This window comes from Hibiscus syriacus, unplaced genomic scaffold, assembly GCF_006381635.1.
Source record: "Hibiscus syriacus cultivar Baekdansim isolate YM2019G1 unplaced genomic scaffold, ASM638163v2 tig00111372_pilon, whole genome shotgun sequence".
Taxonomy (NCBI): Eukaryota; Viridiplantae; Streptophyta; class Magnoliopsida; order Malvales; family Malvaceae; genus Hibiscus; species Hibiscus syriacus.
The window spans coordinates 1,555,291-1,575,964 of NW_024063072.1; the positions used below are offsets into that span (position 1 = coordinate 1,555,291).

A 20,674-nucleotide genomic window follows, 5' to 3' on the forward strand; every position below is an offset into this window, starting at 1 on the left:
CTATTCCATTCAGCTCGATGACACATCAATCGTACTACTTTCCGGTTGCAGTCGAGGTTTTCAAGTCGAGAAGAGGACCTGGGTTAGCCGTGCCTTAGTGACAAGCAACCATTTTCAAGCAGCATAGCTTAAGTCAAGAAAAAGCTATCTGCCAATGAAGATTTCTGAGTTCGATTCCAATCCAAGGTCTTTAAACCGAGAAGAAGACCGAAGGGCAACGAGAAGCCACGTGCTGATTCAAATTCCAAACTACGACTTCAATTTCATATCATTTCAAGATGAACTCGACTTAACGATGGAGGAGTCATCCGTAACTCAATTCGACAGGGAGTTATTGAAACATCAGAGTCAATTTTTAACTCCACTGAACGAAAAGTGTGTGTTTTAATCTTTGCTCTATCCCCGTTACACGACTATGGGCAAAGAGGGGCAGCTGTCAACACACATTTTCGTCCTACTAGGATTCAAACTTCTAAAAATAGGATAGAATTTTAGGATTCAAACTCCTAAAAATAGGATAGAGTTCTACTATTATTTAAACTCCTAAAGATAGGATCCACAAGCATTATAAATAGCCATTGTAACTCACTATTGTAACACAAGAGGATATACGAAATACCAAGCAAAAAATTACAAGCAACTCGTAGCCATTTTTCGAAGCATTTATGTTTTGAAAGGTAAAGTTCATACCTTCGCATGTTATTTTTCCTTACCCTTGCTGTGTTTTGATTCGAAAGAAAACTGAGAGAAGTGTTTTTGGCCGATGAACGGGGGCGTTTTCGGGATCTATTTTTGTAGATCTAGTCCTCGAGGCTTGTGTTTTTGAAAAACTATTCGGATTTTTATAAACGGGTCGTGTGGATCTGCGTGTTTTGTCGTTTTTTTCTTCGATTGGCTTTTAATTTTGACCACTAATTCATTTTTTATTTTAATTTAACCCTTTATATATATATATATATAATTATAATTTATTTATTTATTATAATTTTTTTTTTCATTTTTCTTTGCGTTATATTATATTATTTTCCTATTATATATATATATATATATATAATCTATGTTTACTTATTTACTATGTTTTTTAACTATATTTTCCTAACGTTATATATATATATATATATTCTTACTTCATTTTATTTTATATTTCTATGATTACTATTTTTTTAGTTAATATTATATATATATTTATTTTTTATTTATTTATTATTATTGTTACTATTTAGTATTTTATTATATTGTACATACATTTTTATATTTTTATATATTTTTTATTTTATTTATACTATTTATTTATTTTCATTTTATTTTTAGTTTCTTTGTTCTTATTATTATTTTTCTTTTTTTAAAAAATACTTTATCTTTTTTATTCTTTTTGTATATATATATATATTTTTCTTCATTTATTTTATTTTATTTTATTTTTTTTATATTTGTTTCATCCAATTATTTTATGTTTATTATTATTGGTTTCATTTATTTCTTTGGTTTACTCTTTAATTTTGTTACTTTCTTTTATTATTATTATTTTCTTTTAACATTTTATTTTAATTTTTTAAAGGTATTTCCGTAAACTCTTTAAAATAAGTAATTCGGAACAGTTGAGAGTTCGCAAGTCGCAACCAGTGCCCAAGGTGGTTGTAACCTATCATCATTTTTTTTTATATTTGTAACCTATCATCATGAACAAACGAATCACGTCCATTCAAAATATTCCATAATAAAGTAATCAATCCTGCAAACGGGTCAATTACGAGAACTAACAAACTCTCCTCAAGCCATTGTAGAGAGGTATCGGTTGTACTAAGGCATACGCGCGCTGGAAAGCCTGCTTTGCGAAGCACCTCTTGAGATCATGGACACGACCGAAGAGCATGGAGGACAGTCTCCTCTTCAACTAGACACATGGGACAAATACCCTCCGACAAGGCCGTCGCCTTTAATCTTCTACAAACAGGTAAGGCACCGTGAGCTACTCTCCAAGCAAAAATACGAACTTTAGGAATGACCTTCAACTTTGCTATAATTTTCCATGCATTGGAGACGCCTATCTGTACAGTAGAAGAAAGATGAAATCAATGATAACCAGACTTCACCGAGTAAATATCTGCATCATGCTTGCCCCAAACAATGGATATAAACATTCCACCAATCATAAAACTCTCTATTAGTATCTAAACTAGTAAATATACCGAATGCATGGATTATATCATAATATTAAAGTCTCTAATATGACTTTTGAAACTTTTCTCTTGTAATATAAAAATTTATTGTTTTTAACCCTAAGGAACCTCTTTTGGTCTCTAAAACACTAGGCCACTTTAAAAGCCATTTTCATTGATCAATTAACCACACAACCATCCATGCATGGGAGGAGATATAACATTCAGTAGGTTGGACTCAAACATCGCATATCTATTGTGTTTATTTGTTGACCCAATATGTGAAACTCGTTGAATTATATGGATTTTTAGTTATTAGGTTATAGAAAACAATTCCATCTGTATTGTAGAATGTAAAGTTGAAATTATGTTTCATTGGGTGATTTTAAATAGAAATTCATCTATATTGAAAGAGGATATAAAAAGCATTATGATTTATTGATGACAACAATTTTATCTCTCCCATCGTTGGTGGTTCATCACTTTTATTTTAGACAAAGAATCTCGATCAGTAAGGAAATAACCGTTGATCAACATTTCTCTAGTTTAAAAAAAAGGAAGGAAGGCGTGAGAAAGAGAAGATAATGTAGACAAAAAGGAGAGAGAAAGAGAGAGCGCTAAAAGGAAGTTTTCTTTTCTCAACATTTCCTCATGGTATAAATACTCCGGCTATAGGGTGAATGGTATCACATTTAAGGTCATCATATCTATTAGTAGGATGACAAATCTGTGCAAATATGAATATCAACTATCAAAGTTGATTATGTCAAAGTTCACATCAAATTGAGGAGTATGGACTCCTAAGGATGATTTCAAAGATAACATAGTTTCTTTGAAAAAAAAATAGAAACTCTATTTAAAGGGTGAAGTGTTTCAGGTTTATTGACATAAATTTGATAATTTTAGAAAAATCTTTTTCAAGAATATGACTTATTGAAAGCCATAATATTCTTCTTATTCCATTTTTAACCCTAATTTTAACCTCCATAATCATCATACAGCTCTCAACCCAACAGGTGAATAACCTAGCTCATAAATCGGCGGGCACAGCTTCACTGTTGTTACTTAAACTCTGCTGCCTCTCAGCTCGCCTGATACCCTTGTAACAAAGTGGATTTTGGTTTGACAGTTTAGTTAATATTTTATTCATTTATTTCTAATTTAATATATTTGTAGAAAACATAATTATACCATATACATAACAGCCATAGAATATTACTCAAAGAAAAAACAGCCTTAGGAACCTGGATAGAGAGATAGGTTGTTGCAGTCGTCCTTAAAAATTATCATATATTTTAAATTTTTATGTATTTTTTTATTAAATTATGTTTTCACGTCCTAAAATTTTATAATTTTATTTTATTTTAAAATTTTAAAAATTCACCTATAATATAGTGCTAATGGGTGGAATGATAAAAAACAAAACAAGTAGTCGCTTTACAGAGGAATAAATACTTAAAACAAAACAAAATATTTCTTTAAAATAAAGAAAGCTACGAAAAAAACACTAAAAAGGAGCAGCTACTTTGACCATCCTCTTCTTTTTCCTTTATCTCTTTGTTAATGCCTAAAAAGTCCACCCAAACTGAATATACTATACAGATTTGACCAACATTCATAACTTCTACTATATAAAAAAGTTGGCATAGTGATAAAATCGACTCCAATATTTATGTAAATGATCATTTTAATTTTAATTTATTTTTTTAAGTATTTTTTTCTTAACATTTTAATTTTCGATCAAGATAATTAATGTTTGATGAAAATCGTTAATTGATTAATGTTAACGTATGTTACTGACGTATATTTTTACATATTTTTCATTGTTGACATGTCATATACCACATCACCAAAATAATGATATGATATATATCATGCCACTAAATTGATAACATTGAATGTGTCACGGAGATGATGTGATAGACACATCATCACCTAAGCGATGTATTATCATCACCAAAGTGATTGTATTACATGTGTCACTTCATCAATTAAGTGTATGTGAAAATATCATGTCAGCAACATACGATAATCGTTAGTCAATTACAAATTTTCATCAATTATAATATGCTTTAATAAAAATTGAAATTTAAGGATTAAATGCTAAAAAAAAGTCAAAATAATATCAGAGTAAACGTTAGAGGGTTGATATTGTCACTATATCATAAAATTTGTGGCTAAAGCTTTATTTGACAAGTAAAATATAAGAAAATTAAACAACTATTCTCATAAAAATGAAATACATAATATAAGTTCGATTTATGCAATGAAATCAAGGAGTATCATTTATTCTATATATTTATTATTATTTAAATATCTTTTTATCAAAATGATAATTTTTTATTAACCAACAAACTTTTATTATCGTAATAAACGTTTAATAATAATTCAATTTGTTTTATTTAAAATTTATTTAAAAGTCTTAATTAATATGTGATACTAATTTAATAACAGAAACGTTGTGGGAACAACAATTTGCAATTTACTAGGAAAAACAATATACTTTTAAGGCAGCATAGGCATCGAGTATACACAAAACTATATCCAGAAATAATAATAATTAAATAAAATAAACTTTTAAAAATGGTTTTATATATGTAACTTCTTTCTTTTTTCTAGCGGCAAAGCAAAACAGCAATTATATAGTGTTTGGTCCATAGTTCATTTTGGGGCATAATCAGATGACGGCATTGTCTTCAACCTAAATATGAGTTTCTTCTTCTTCTTCGATGGGGGATTATCAATGGTGAGAACAACCTTCCCAGGTTCACCAGCTTTGAAATTGTTGCACACCACTTGCTGCTCGTCCGAACAACCCACCTTCTTGCTCTTCTGGATTATTATGGTGTAGCTGTCTTCACCACTGGGCACGAATTCTGCACCGTAGCTCACATCCCATTCGACAACTCTCACCTCCCATGTCAGAAAACATGCCTGCAAATCCATCTCAAAACAAAAATAAACATGGGGCCATGTTTGTGGTACCGGCATATACCAAACAAAAATTTTCCTGCTTTGGATTCTCGATAAAAGTGAAAGCCACTCGACGGTGTGCTTTGCCGCTGGCTTAATAGTTTCCTCGATGACGGCATCGGTATCGGCGAACTCACCGTCTTTGTTCAGTCCTCCATATTTGACCGGCACTTGCTCGGCGGCGATATACTTGAAAAGGGTTTCTGCAGTTCTGGAAGGGCCTGCAAAAACAAACTTGCTTCTGGTTCTTTGCGTCAAAAATGGACTTATCATCTTATTGACTGCAAGGTACCACCATGGTACATTGACGAACACCTAAACAATCGGGTACATAAGGACCAATATAACTGATGATAATATTAAAAGATTACCTGTCTGGCAACGAATTCTGGGTAGTTGTCCTGCAGCAATTGAAGGGCTTGTTTGGTAGCTTGTCTATGCTCCCACTTAGTAAGTTCCGGGGAATTCTTGAGGTCATTGATTTGAACAATAGTGCGGCTGGAATCTAGTTTCCTGATACTCTTTTCCAGGAATTGGATTCTCCATCTCAAGAAATTTTGCCTCTTGCCTTCATCAGAGAGTGTTTTCTGGTAAAGCTCCTTGTTTTGGAACTCACCGTACACATTATAGCACACTGGATGTCCTTGTTTGTCCAAACCATGCACGAATAGACTTTCTCTAAGTCATCACCCAAATCTTGTTCCACCAGTTCATCGATGCCGAACTGTTTTCGCCAACGAATGGTGTTTTGGAGAATGGTGAATGCCTCCTTCATCTTGAAATCTCTGGTTCTTAGAAATTTGAGGAGGATAACATCGCTTCTTTCGTCTGCGAGAAGTGGTATCCCCCATATAGATATCTCCTGTGGGAGCACTTTGTTAGCATCTTTTACTTGGTCTTCCGATACCGCATCGGCCTTGCTTTCGATGGTTCTTTAGCTGCTTCCGGTGATTGCTCTGGTTGAACTGAAGAAGAGACTGAAGAAACAATAGTGTCCTCAATGGTTTCGACAGTCTGGGCACCATCGTCTTCCACAGAGTCAGGGCCAGCAGTAGGAGCAACCTTCTCTTCGGTATCTCCCTTTCTTTCTTTAGATATTGTTCCTTTGTCTCGACGGCCACAGTTTCTGTCTCGGCTTCCTCCTCCTTTGGCTCTTGTTGTTGCGGTGGTATTGCAGACCCGAAAAACTCATGCTTTGTCGAGCGCTTCCCGAACAAGCACTTTAAGTTCTTCGAAGCTTTCTTTTCATTATCGACAAGATCAGCAACCCTAGTGCTTTCTTCCTTGTAAGAACCCGACTGAAGAACTTTCTCATCGCCAACATCACCATTGGTTACTGCATCCGATTTCTTAGTCTCTAAAGCCTCCTCACCCTCAGCCTGCTTCGGTTTCACCGGTTCTTCATCGCTTTCGGGTACCGGAGGTGGCTCTTTCGCTGCAACTGCCGTAGCCACCGGAGTTTTCTCAGCTTGTGGCACGTCGGTAACATTCACCACAGGCACCTGATCGTCTGCTTGAGCTGTCTTCTGAAGTTCGACAGCCATAGTGAAAATTGAAACGGGAGGGAGAGAAGAAAGAGAGCGAATGTGTTGTTTGAGGATGAAGACAGGGCAAGCAGTTTTTAAAGGATGGAAAGAGGAGGACAAGCTCATTTTAGGGGACCCACTACCTTCCATTTTACAATCTGTCAAGCTTTATTATTATTATTATTATTATTAGGGTAAAGTATAGTAATGGTCACTAAAATTTTCTAAAGCTTTCATTTAGATCACCAACATTTTAAAACTTACAATACAGTCTCCCAACATTTAGTCCGTTTGCAATATGGTCCCCCAACAGTTACGCCAGGGATCATATTACAAACGGACTAAATGGTGAGGGACCATATTGTAAACGGACTAAATATTGGGGGATTATATTTCAAGTTTTAAAAGTTGAGGGACCTAAATGAAAGATTTAGAAAAGTTCAATGACCATTACTATAATTTACCCTTATTTTTAATCTACCATTATATATTATTAATTAATTATTTAAATATTAATTAAAGACGCGTTAGTAGATTAAAACTGATTATGAAAATATCCACTATTACTGCACCAAATAACAATTCATAACTTAAATAATAATTTTAGAAATTAAAAATTCCGTTGATAACATGCTCAATATTATATTAATTCAAATTTTAAAAACTTAAGACTAGTCGAAATACCCGCTGTGCGGCGTTCGAGTGTCTCGAATAGCCGGCGTGGGAACATAAACCCGTTTAGCAGGAACGGCCATCTCGGCTGCCGGCGAAGCAGTTTCGGTCTCGGAGACGGAGCTGCACGCTACAATCGGCGAGTTGGATCCAAATCCTACACGGCTGAGAGGGTGGAGGCGTCGAGGGAAGAATGCATTGGAAATTGAAGGCTGAGGGAATTTAACGGCGGGTTCGGAGTTTAGCGAGCGAAGTCCAATATAACAAGGAGAAAATCGATGATGCTCATTGATTAAGTGTTTGGATCCATGGAAAATCTGAATACAAACAACTATAAACGAGCCGGTCCTTATCAGGGAAGTACAGTATCACAAATTTGAGCAATACGTGTAATAATACTTATGATATTCCTTGTAATAAATAGATTTATTTTTACCATTTATTGATTCAGAATTTTTTTATATAATATCTAAATTATTCGAATTTATTTTCAAACTTAAATAGGAGAATCAGAATGAAATTTTATAACAAAAAATATAAATATAAATATAAATAAAATAGTTATTAGAGTTTAGTTATTAATTCATCCATTTAAAATAAAAATATGGGTAAAGTATAGTAATGGTCACTTAACTTTTCTAAAGCTTTCATTTAGGTCCCCCAACTTTTAAAACTTGTAATATAATCCCCCAACATTTAGTCCGCTTGCAATATGGTCCCTCAACATTTAGTCTGTTTGTAATATGGTCCCTGAAGTAACTGTTGGGGGACCATATTACAAATAGACTAAATGTTAGGGGATTATATTACAAGTTTTAAAAGTTGGGGACCTAAATGAAAGCTTTAGAAAAGTTCAGTGACCATTACTATACTTTACCCTTAATTTAATTTAATTTAATTAATGGATCAAAATGGGTAGTTTTGAAAAAAAATCTAGGTCAATCTTATAAGTTTGGGAAGTTTAGGGACTTAACCCTAAATTTTTTCATTTTTATAAGAATGGGAAAATGTGTGGCTAAGGGGTGTTAAACCCTTGACCTCCTGCATGGCCGACCATGTAACCCCCCAACCCGTATCCGACCCGGATCCGAGTCCAAGGTGTTACATTGACTTTTCAAACGTTTTTCTTTACAAAATGACTAAATTTAAATTCATAATTCAAGATAATATTACTTTACATTAAATAAAATCAATTGGTTTTACAAAACATATCAGAGCATATTCAATTCAATTCTATTCGTACATGCCAACTACTTTCAATAAAACAAACTACATATAATTCAAGTCTTTTATGATCTGAACTTCGTAAAGGATATGCTGACATGTCTTGCTCCTCTTAGCTTATCTTCTCGCTTTTCGAAACCTGCGTGTGAAACACTCACACGTTAAGTCGATGACTTAGTGAGACATAAAAACTTATGATATAACTCTAACTTCTAACAATACATGAACATGAAATATTATAATATCATATACCAATTCATACATACTCATATATAATCACTTTCATTATTACCAATCTTATCATTAGTCCTTATACTGATATAATCTTATACATAACATTCATAATCACCATATCATACATTAACCAAGCAATACATAACATTACATAAACAATATAATCCATTTCATATTACAAATCACATATACATATTTCATACAATATCTTTGTTTAACTTCTTTATTAGCCCATGTACACATGTGAGAACTAAAGATATGCGAGTACATTGAGGTTGTGCACAAATGTTGTCACCACAGCTCGAATAAATTCCCACTATGGGCACTTAAAATTTGTCCCGAATGACCACTTTATCCCGAAGGATCACTATGTCTCGAAAGACCACTTATAACCCTCGACTCTTGGCATGCCAACAATACCTCTAGCTCTTATTTCACATAACATGGGCATTCCCTTTCATATCATTTCCCATATTCATATAAACATATGATTCACTTTATATATCACAACTTATATCTCATATCTCGTGGTCATGTACTCACATTACTTATCTTCATGTATCTCATTGTTATATATCACATATCACATATACATATACTCCTAGGATTCAATATCATTAAACTTACTTCACTTTTTTCATGTTATCACACATGTATATAATCTTATATATCTTATCAATAACATATAGACTTACGCATGTACTCATGTGTACTCTTTAATGTAAATTGCATAATAATGCCATATACTCATATCATAATACTTTCACCTAGGTCTCCCTCATAGAGTTTATACTACATATTCATATAATTTTATTTTATCCTGTAAGTAATTTCTACTCATCTTATCTCGCTTTTCCATTTCACTCACATAAATTATTTATAACCATTCACATAATTTAATTTCACTAACCTGAATTCATACAGATCATATAACCTATATTACTTGTCTCGCATTATTTATATACTAGTTTAATCTATTTATTTAGTTCAATTTCACATGACTCCTATAATACTTCTTTTATAAAGCTTTGTAGTTCTTCACTTTATAACTCATATACCATAGTTTCCTTTAAGTATATAAATCTTCCCTATATTGCTTATCTTATAGTTTTGTATCACCATTTATGTTTATGTCCCCTAATTTATATACTATTCTCCTAGAGTCTCATAACCTTTCTCGTGTAATCACTTATACCATATAATATAACTTATACTTGGTTATCTTATGTTCATATATATATATATATATATATATATATATATATATATAATGATTCTTTAACTTGTAGCTTATGCCACATGTTCATTTCATTCCTTATGTCCTTATCACATAACTTATTCCATATTCTTATATAATCCTATAGATCATTTGTACTATTTCACACGACTTATCACATTAACATGTAATTACACCAATCATGTAACCTAAACAATAACATGTCAACACATATACTCATACACACATATAAATCATAACAAACACATATTTCTATATATGAATTCATGCATTTTACTATCGGAAATAGACTTATCGCAAGTCTTATTTCCATTAAACATCATATACTAACTAATATGCACTCACCTGGCCTCACTAGTCAATATCGATCTCTTACTTCTTTCTTTATGACTAATACTTGTCTACTTGTCCAGAATTTGCTCTCGACCGGTATCTACACAATCATACATATTTTATACATATCAACATTCCAATTATCATAATTCGATCCCTAATTTCTTAAACCAAAAGAAAGGCTAAATTCCATTTTCACTTGGAGTAGTATCGGTACCCCTGTAGGGTATCTATACTTCTCTAGCTATTGTATCAGTACCATGCCTATATATCAATACCCATATTGCATTCTATAATTATCGTTTCAAAGATGGTATCGATATCGTCCTTATGGTATCGGTACCCCTTGGTATCGATACCTCATGAATGAAATCCCTATTTTACTCTTGAAGTATCGATACCTGATGAAGCAGCACTGATACCCATTGCCCAGATTTTCCTTTTTAAGCCCAAAAAATCACTCTTATTAGCTTAAACACTTCATGTTTTAATCCATTTCATACTCTTAACTTAAGTACACATACTAAAACCAATTTATATTCATTTAACATATCCTTAACCTCAAAATCTCATATTCTATATGGAAACCAATAATCAAACCAAATTCTCAACATGTTCTAATTTCAATTATATCACTTCATATCTCTTAATTACACCATTGACAAGTCAAATTTAGTTTCCAATTCTACTTATCCACTATTTTCCAAGATTTCATTTAAAAACTCCTCACTTTTAATTTCTTCTAATTCCTTCATTATTTGATATAAAGTTAACTTAAACTTTCCTTAAGCTTTCTTAACACACCAAGAATCAAAACTAAGCTTAAAACTCAAGAAATAATCCTTTAACCAAAACTCACCTTAGGAAGATGGAGCTCACGGCACAAGGGAGAAGAGAACCAAGTCTCCAGACCATTCTCTTTCTTTTTATCCCATTATCCGCTTATTTTATAATCCAAAAAGGGAAGATAAAAATCTTTCTTTTCAAATGAACATTTTACCCTTCTTTATTTCCATCTTTACCAATTAATCCTACACCATTATATCCAATTAAATCCCCAAACTTTTAACTTATTTCAAAATTAAGCACAAAGTTTTTAAAATTTACATTTTAGTCACTAACCCTGATTTTGGGATATTACATACCATACCCTTACCAATCAGGTTACGCCACTGTTGTTGATAGAATGTAATAAATTTTATTTTATATTTTATATAATGGGTGATAACCCATTTTTTCCAACCACTGGCTTGAACCCGGACCATCCATAATTTTTTCCTTTAACCCCGTCGACCTTCATCGATCTGCTCCATTACATCCATCATTAGTGTGCACCGTCACCACCAGAGTGATCAATGAACTTTCGTGACCAAAATCCCTCTATACCCTTACCAGGTAGTGGCGTCGATCTTCGTGAATAAAGCTGGAGAAGTTCACCAAAAACCTTTCCCCGTAGCTTAGTTTTCCTTCGATTACCGCTGATCTAGCCGTCCTCTTACCTCACCGTCTACGCCGTTAGCTTCCTCGTCATCGTACACTCAAAACTCGACCGAGACTGTCGCCCATCGTTGCTCTGTCGCCGATTTTTGGTTGGGTAAGGTTTTGAATGTTTTATAGGGTTTATATAAATATTTTGGGCTAAAATTGGACTAGTGTGGATTAATTTTGGTTTGTTGAAGCTGTTGGAGTGCTCGGTCGATCGACCCAACCCCGTCACCATCGTCACACGCCGTCGTGTGTGCATGGGCTCTTTCCTTAGCCTTGGTCCATTCTTGAACGGTCAATGTGGACCGAACTGGCCTAACTCGGTCTGAACCGGTTCTGTTTGATTTGACTGAGTCAACCTGAATTGGTCAAATAGAGTTAAATAATTGAGTCAACCTAGTTGAGTCAACTCAAACAGAGTCAACTCATTGATTTTGACCAAAATTGACTTTGACTTTAACCGTTGACCACTGACGTTGACCCAAAAAGTCAAAAATTTTGAAAAGTCATATTTTATGTTTTAAGACGTCATGAGTCTAAATTTGAAGTTCGTTTTTCCAAATTCAAACTTGGTAAGCTGTTTTTTGGTATTTTATCTCTCAATTCAATATGAATTTTCATGTTTAAGTTCCGTTTCTAATGTAATTAGTTTTTTCATGTATCTGAGACATTATGAGAAGTGGAATTAAAGTTCGAGAGTGATTGAATGGAGTTAAAATGATCAACTGATGTGGTTCAAAAATCGAGGTAATACTTTACTACCTCTTTGCATGCTTTATAGAACATGTTGATACTAGATAAATGCATAAATGTTTATGATTAGTCTATTATGCATGTTTGGTTATAAATGGACTCGAACTGAATACATTTTAAGTGATAAATTGATTAAGACTCGATTGAATTGCACAAAGGAATTGATCGATTGATAAGAAATAAATTTAAGGTTACTAATTAATAGACAAATAAATTAATCTTAGAATCCTTAAACTTTAAATATTATCGTTAAATGTTTTGATGTCAAAAATGTTTGGAAAGGAAATTTTGAAAATACCCTTATGAAGTAAAAAGAGAACGTAATTAACGCGAATAGTGGAATTAACCTGATAATTCATTATTGACCTGATAAAACTACATATCAAATGACTAAACTCCTGACTGGTTTGGAAGACTTGTAAATCGATTGGAAGACCTGAAAATCAGTTCCTAATCCTCAAGATCAGTAATAACTAAAATAACCCTAAAAAGCCATCCTTGATATGATAGACTACTTATTCACTTGATAAATATTTGATTTGCTCAGAAACATCATGTTTATTGATTTTAATTCCCGATGCGATAAAAGATTTAGAATTTTTGATTTTGGAATAATCACCCGATGATTAAATTACTGAAAATGATATATATATGACTGAATCAAAGAAAATGATTGGAATACCTTGAACTCTAAGATGGTTGAAGATATTTCGAGTACAAAAATAACCCGACTATCCTTATGACCTACAAATAAGTGAATGTTATTTGATAATTCTCGAAACTCTGAGAAAACCTAAGTATTATATCGCCCTAAAGGTTGTGGAGTACGACTCAAGTACGTCGTTCATGTTGGAGATTGTCACAATACATAAATAAAACAAATACCAATGAAATACGTACAGTTCCTCAAGATCCGTTCAACGATGGTTCTGAAGATGACTAGTTCGATTAGAATTGTTAGTATTAAAGAGTGAATATTCTTGAAGTGTATCGATTTGAGTGGTTGATAGGTATCACAATGATGGGATTTGTTTAGTTCGAGTTGACCTGATATTATGATAAATCGACATGAATCTTGAATACCATAAATCGTCATTTTACTTGTAACACCCTTAACCCGTATACGCCTTGATATAAGAGTCAAAGATGTCACATTAACTTAAAAACATTTACTGAACTGAAATTTGCCTAAAAATTGTTTGATTTGAAAACACTCATATTCTAACTTTAAAAATCTATTTTTAAAGTATACCTTAACCTATAATTTATTTCTTTATTACAGGAAAATAAATTCATTTGTTAATCAGAAATTTACTAAACCATGTATTTTCGTGAAATCTTTTAATAACATAATAACATAATATATTCTTTCCATGCATAGATACTGATAAAACTAAACTAAAATAGTTCTAGATTACTATTACAAATTATTTAAAATAAATATGATAAATAGAAACTACTGACATAATTATACATGTCACTACTAGTCAAAAGAAACTTCAATGATGTCTTACTGATACTGGTATTATAGATGATCTGCACATGATGCTTGGAAGGCTCCTCATAAAACGTTTGTATCTCAATCAGACCCTAAGCATGAAAATCATCACGTGCTAAGTATAACTTACTGAGGCAGTAATAATTTAAGGTGAGAAAAATCTAAAAATATCATAAACATAAATAAAATAATTCGGATTAAAACATTAAACTGACAAACCAACTTTTCCAATTCGATTTCTTCACTGAGACCTGAAATTTCTTTTTAAATCATGAACTTATAAAAATTTTGATAAATCATATCTGATAAAATAAACATATCATGTTTTCTATCAACTGGAATTCATTCACAACTTGCATATTCATTTTTATAGCCCCATGCATATTTATGAGAACATAAGATACGTGAGTAAGGTGTGCACTATGCACAACACGGTGCAAATTGTAACTGATACTGAGATATGATGCACTTCAGTGCCATCATAACCTGAATAAGCACCAACAGTGCTGGACATTGATACACGAATGTACCAAAGCTGATATGATAACATTGATACATGAATGTACCAAAGATGATATGATAACATTGATACACGAATGTATCAAAGCTGATATGATAACATTGATACACGAATGTATCAAAGCTGATAATGGATAAATACTCAACTAATGGCATGTCAAGTTTACCAACAGTTCTCACTATAACACACAATGGGCTTATGTATCATAATAAATCTATCATAAAAATATCATGCTTGGGTAGTTCATACCCTAAATCATTCATAAAACTAATATAGAATATTATAAAAATATTCTTTACAAACTTTATAAATCATATTGTAATTTGGAATGAGGTTGACTTATCGCTAGTCATCCTCAATCAAAATAATTAAATAAAAAACTTCACTCACATTTGCCTCACTATAGAACTTTTATACAATAGTCCTAGTCACGAACTTTGTCCTTTCCTTTCTGTTCGTTTGGATTGCTAGATTTATCGTAGTCTGACAATACCAAATTATAACACAAAATGTTCAAACTATGTATTAGTATTGTACTAGCATAAGTTGATTTTAACATTCGAAAATATAAAAATCGAGATTAAATCGATATCATCAAAATCACAATTCCATTATAATTTCCAAATTCTCAAAAATACTTTTCCAAATTCATGAATATTTATTTTCATCTTTAACCCTTCGTCTTTGCTAAATTACACAAATAAGCCACAAATTGTGAATTCTTTTTAGAATTCACCTCAACCTTTACATTTAATTCATAATGGTCCTTCACCATTATGCTCAATGTACATTAAATATAAAAATTCCAGCACTTTAATAAAATGCTCAAATCACCTCAACATTTCAAACATTTATAATTTCAACTCAAACTTTCCTAACTTTTGATTTTCAACCACCAAACTCAATAAATTTGTAATTCAACCTTAACTCAATATTTAATTCAAATTTCAGAATACTAATAAATTTTACAGCATTCAATAATTTACTCAAATAATACTTTTTCATTTAATAACTTGCAAACAAGTCCCCAAAGTTTTGAAACCTTTAGAATTCCACCATCTAACCATTAAAATGAATTCTTTTAGAATTCTTTTCAACATTTACAATTTATTCAAAATGATATCTTGCCATTTAAATTCAATTCCAAGAATCCAAAAATATACTCAAACATTTAAACATTACTCTTCAATTTCTAATCAATTTCCACTTAAATTCTAAAATTTCCATATTTAGACAACTCGCACTACCTTTAAAGAATCAATATTCTGTATTGATATACACACTAGAATTTAATTTCGTTTCTTCCGTTGAAAACTATACTCGAATACAAATCTATCCATATAAATAAATCCTTCTAGTTCATTCTGTACAATTTATGATGAGATTTCAAAGTTGACCGACATAATCTGTTTTATGCAGAATCTGCTGCCTTGTTTTTCTGACTTTTCCTCGGTTAAAAATTCATATATTTTTGTATATACCTTGAAATTGATACCCGTTTGTTTTAAACAAAACTAGACTGATATAAGAACACAAATATATTAAAAAATAACCTCTAAATCATTTTTATAGAATTTCTGATGAATTTTCAAACTCACTACCAGATTCAAAATCTAAACTGTTTTCATTAATTTGCATCCTTAGGTTCTTCATCTATTCTTTAAAATCACTTAACTCTTGATAACCCCAAATCATAAAATCTCATCACATAATCATCTTCACCGTGAAATATTGGTACCAAATGATAGAGAATTTCATGTAGATTAATTCTCTATCTAATAGTTAAATCAAAAAAATCAAGTATAATGCTTTAAAAATCAAACTAAAAATTCTACCTTGAACACTTAAAACTTCCAGCCTCTTGGAGAGTTGCTGCTGAAAAATGCTCAAATTTTCTTGAATATTCTAATGTTAATTAGCCTTAACACATGGCTAAATACCATTATAATTGAATTTTTATTCAATTTAATTGGAAATTCTATTTTTGCCATTAATGAAACTCCATAACTACAACTTTACCACTCTATGAAATCATCCCTTACATCATCATATCCAGAAAAAAAATATCTTAATTCTGATTTTATACTTCCATCCTTGAAATTTTTGAAAGTTGTAATTTAGTCACCTAATTCCAAAATTTTGGCTTAACATGGAAAATCGACATTCATTCCATTGATCCATGTTAAATTTCACTTTTCTAAAATATAGAAATAATATTTCCAACCCTTATCTAGCATCCCTCACAATTTTGTGAAATTCTGATTCGATCCGATAATCCGATTTCAATATTGAGCTTTATCGCTTTATAGCTTTTAACACAAATCCCGTACCAAAAATCTAATTCTCACTAAAATATCTGTTTTAATACAAACTGTTCATTTACAGTCTAAAATATATAACTTCTGAAAATTATAATTTTGATCCCTAAACTTTTTAAAATTTATACTTTAGCCTCTAAACTTTCAAAACTTATATTATAGTCACTGGTAAAAATTTGGGGTATTACAATTCCTCCCCCCTTAAAGAAAATTCATCCTCGAATTTTCTCTACGTATCTACATACCTGTATTAAATAGATGAGGAAACTTTTTCTTCATGTCTTCTTCTCGTTCCCAAGTTGCTTCTTCAACTTTATGATTCCGCCAAAGAATTTTTACCAATGGAATCATCTTATTTCTTAGTTCTTTAACTCCATGTGCTAAAATATTTACTGACTCCTATTCGTATGATAATCCTGTTGAATTTCAATTTCATCCAGTGTATTCACATGTGAAGTATCTGATTGATATCTTCGAAGCATTGATATATGAAATACATTATGAATCTTATCCATCTTTGGAGGTAACACCAACTGAAAAGCTACTGGTCCAACTCTCTTTACAATTTTCGTATGCCTGATAAATCTTGAACTCAATTTCTCTTTCCGTCCAATCTCATAATTTTTTTCCAAGGTGACACTTTAAGAAATACTTTATCACCTTATTGGTATTCAATCTCTTTTTCTCTTTAAATCTGCATAAGATTGATATATATAAGAAATCTTTAGATTATCTTGAATCACCTTCACTTTGTCTTCCACTTCTTTAATCGGATTTGGACCAATTACATCTCAATCTTTTAGTTCATACTAATTCAGTGGCGTTCGGAATTTTCTTCCATACAGTCCTTCAAAAGGAGCCATTTTAATACTTGATTGATACATGTTGTTCTAATCAGACTCTGATAAAGGAAAATGCTTTCCCCAAGATCTTTTGAAATCAATAACACACACCCTTAGCATATTTTCAAGTATCTGAATAGTTCACTCAAATTGACCACCTGTTTGAGGATGATAAGTCGTGCTGAAATTTAGTCTTGTTCTCAATGCTTTATGCAAAGACTTCCAAATTCTCGAAGTGAATTTCGGATCTCTATCTGAAACTATCGAAATAGGTATTCCATGAATTCATATAAGTTCTCTTAAATATAATTCAGCATATTTGTTCATAGAATAATCTTCTCGAACTGTAATAAAGTGTGTTATTTTCGTCAATCTATCCACAATCACACAAATTTAATCTTTATTACTAAATGTTAAAGATAAACCTAATACGAAATCCATGATAACTCGTTCCCATTTCCACCAAGGAATGGAGATAGGTTGTAACAACCCCAAAGGTACTTGATGATCTACTTTTACCTGCTGATAGGTAAGACATTTAGAAACAAACTCAGTGATAGTTCTTTTCATTCCTACCCACCAATATCTACTCTTTAAATCATGATACATGTTATTCCTCCTGGGTGCATAGTCAAAAGACTAGAATGAAATTCATAAAGAAGATCTCTCTTTAGTTCTTCGTCATCTGGTTCCGATAATACAAACATCCATTAGACTTAATTCCAAATCTTTCATTTCTCTTTTCTTCGCTTGTTTCATTCTATTTAAACACTTTTTACCTTTATTTTATAGATCCTTAATTCGATCCAATAAGGCAGGTCTCAATCTCAATTCTACAATTACCGCACCATCCTTTTTCATTGATAATCGTACATCTAACACTTTCATAGCAACAAAGATTTTTCGACTAAGTGCATCAGCTATCACATTAGCCTTTCCCGAATGGTAATCAATAATGACATCATAGTCCTTGAGAAGTTCAATCCATCTTCTTTACCTTAGATTTAAATCTTTTTGAGTGAGCAAATATTTTAAACTCTTATGATTTGTATAAATGTAGCATTGTTAACCATACAAGTAATGACGCCATATCTTTAAAGTAAACACTACAGTTGCTAGCTCCAAATCATGTGTCGAATAATTCTATTCTTGTGCCTTTAATTGCCTTGAAGCATAGGCTATCACTTTACCTTCTTGCATTAGAACACATCTCAAATCATTATGGGATACATCACTATAGATCACATAATCCTTTCTTGACTCTGGCTGCACTAATATTGGGGACTCTGTCAAAATCTTTTTAAGCATATCAAAGCTTTCTTGACACTTTTCGATCTAGACAAATGGTACATCCTTTCAGAGTAACTTAGTAAGTGGATATGTAATTATTGAAAAATTCTTCACAAATCTCCGATAATATCCAGTTAACTCAAGAAACTTCGGACTTTCGAAACATTTTGTGAAGGTTTCTACTCCACTATCGCTTGCACTTTTTTGAAATCTACTATGTCTCATTCTGCTGAAATCACGTGGCCCAGAAAGGTGACATCTGACATCCAAAATTCACATTTTCATAATTTAGCATATAACTTTTTATCTCACAACGTATACAATATAATATGGAGATGTGTTTCGTGCACTTCCCTAGTCTTAGAATACACCAAAATATCATCAATGAACACAACCACAAATTAATCCAAATACAACTAAAATACCTAATTCATCAAATCCATAAATGTTGCTGGAGCATTGGTCAGTCCAAATGGCATCACAACAAACTCATAATGACATATCGAGTTCTGAAAGTCGTCTTTGGAATATCTTCCTCCTTTATCTGTAGTTGATAATACCCTGATCGAATATCAATTTTCGAAAATACTAAAGCACCTTTAAGCTGATCAAATAGGTCATCGATCCTTGGGAGAGAGTATTTGTTCTTTACTATTACTTTATTCAGTTTATGATAATCAATACATAATCACATCAATCCATCTTTCTTTTTAGAAAAAAGTATCGGTGCACCCCATGAAGATACACTCGGTCTAATAAAACCTCGATCAAGTAGCTCCTGTAATTGGGCCTTTAATTCTCTGAGTTTCGTTGGAACCATCCTGTACGAAGTCATTAAAATAGGTGCAGTGCTTGGGAAAATATCAATTTTAAACTCTACTTCTCGATCAAAAGATAATTCGGGTATTTCATCAGGAAATACATCTGGAAATTCTCGAACTGTCGGAATATCCTCCAATCGAATTTCAGATGTATGGGTATCAATTAGGTTTGCTAAGAAAGTTGTACAACCTTTTTCCATCATTTTCGTTGTCGTCACTGCTAATATCATATTAGACAAAAAATCTCGTTTTTTCTCCAATTACTATTATCTCGATACTCTCTACATCCTTTATAAATAATCACTTCATGCGACAATCTACCCAACCATAAAGTCGAGATAACCAATCCATGCCCAATATAATCTCAAACTCGTCAAATGGTAACTCCAAAAGATTCTCCGGGAATACAACCCCTTGAATCTTTATCGGACAATTTCTATTAATCCGTGTAACTCTAGCACTATGACTCAGTGGATTTATAGTTATCATATCATTATTGATGGGTTCTAACATAATATTCTTTATTTTAACTAATTCCGAACTAACATAGGAATGCGTAGAACCCGAATAAATCAAAACAAATATAGGTTTATCATAAAGATAGAAAGTACCACTTTCAGATTTATTTTGGTACCGATAACCGAATACCTTGACTTCTCTTAGACTGAAATGAGAATGATGCTCCTGATATTTTAGCTTGTCATCTCCGCTCTATAATATAACTCTCATTTTGCATCATTTTCAAATCTTTTGCTTTATTCACCACTTCCTAAAAAGTGGTCAAATTTG

At 32.1% G+C, this 20,674-nt stretch overlaps 1 pseudogene; it reads right to left on the bottom strand.

Moving 5' to 3' along the window:
• Window positions 1-4,859: 4,859 nt before the first annotated feature.
• LOC120159778 lies at window positions 4,860-6,819 on the bottom strand (annotated as a pseudogene).
• Between the last annotated feature and the right edge of the window lie 13,855 nt (window positions 6,820-20,674).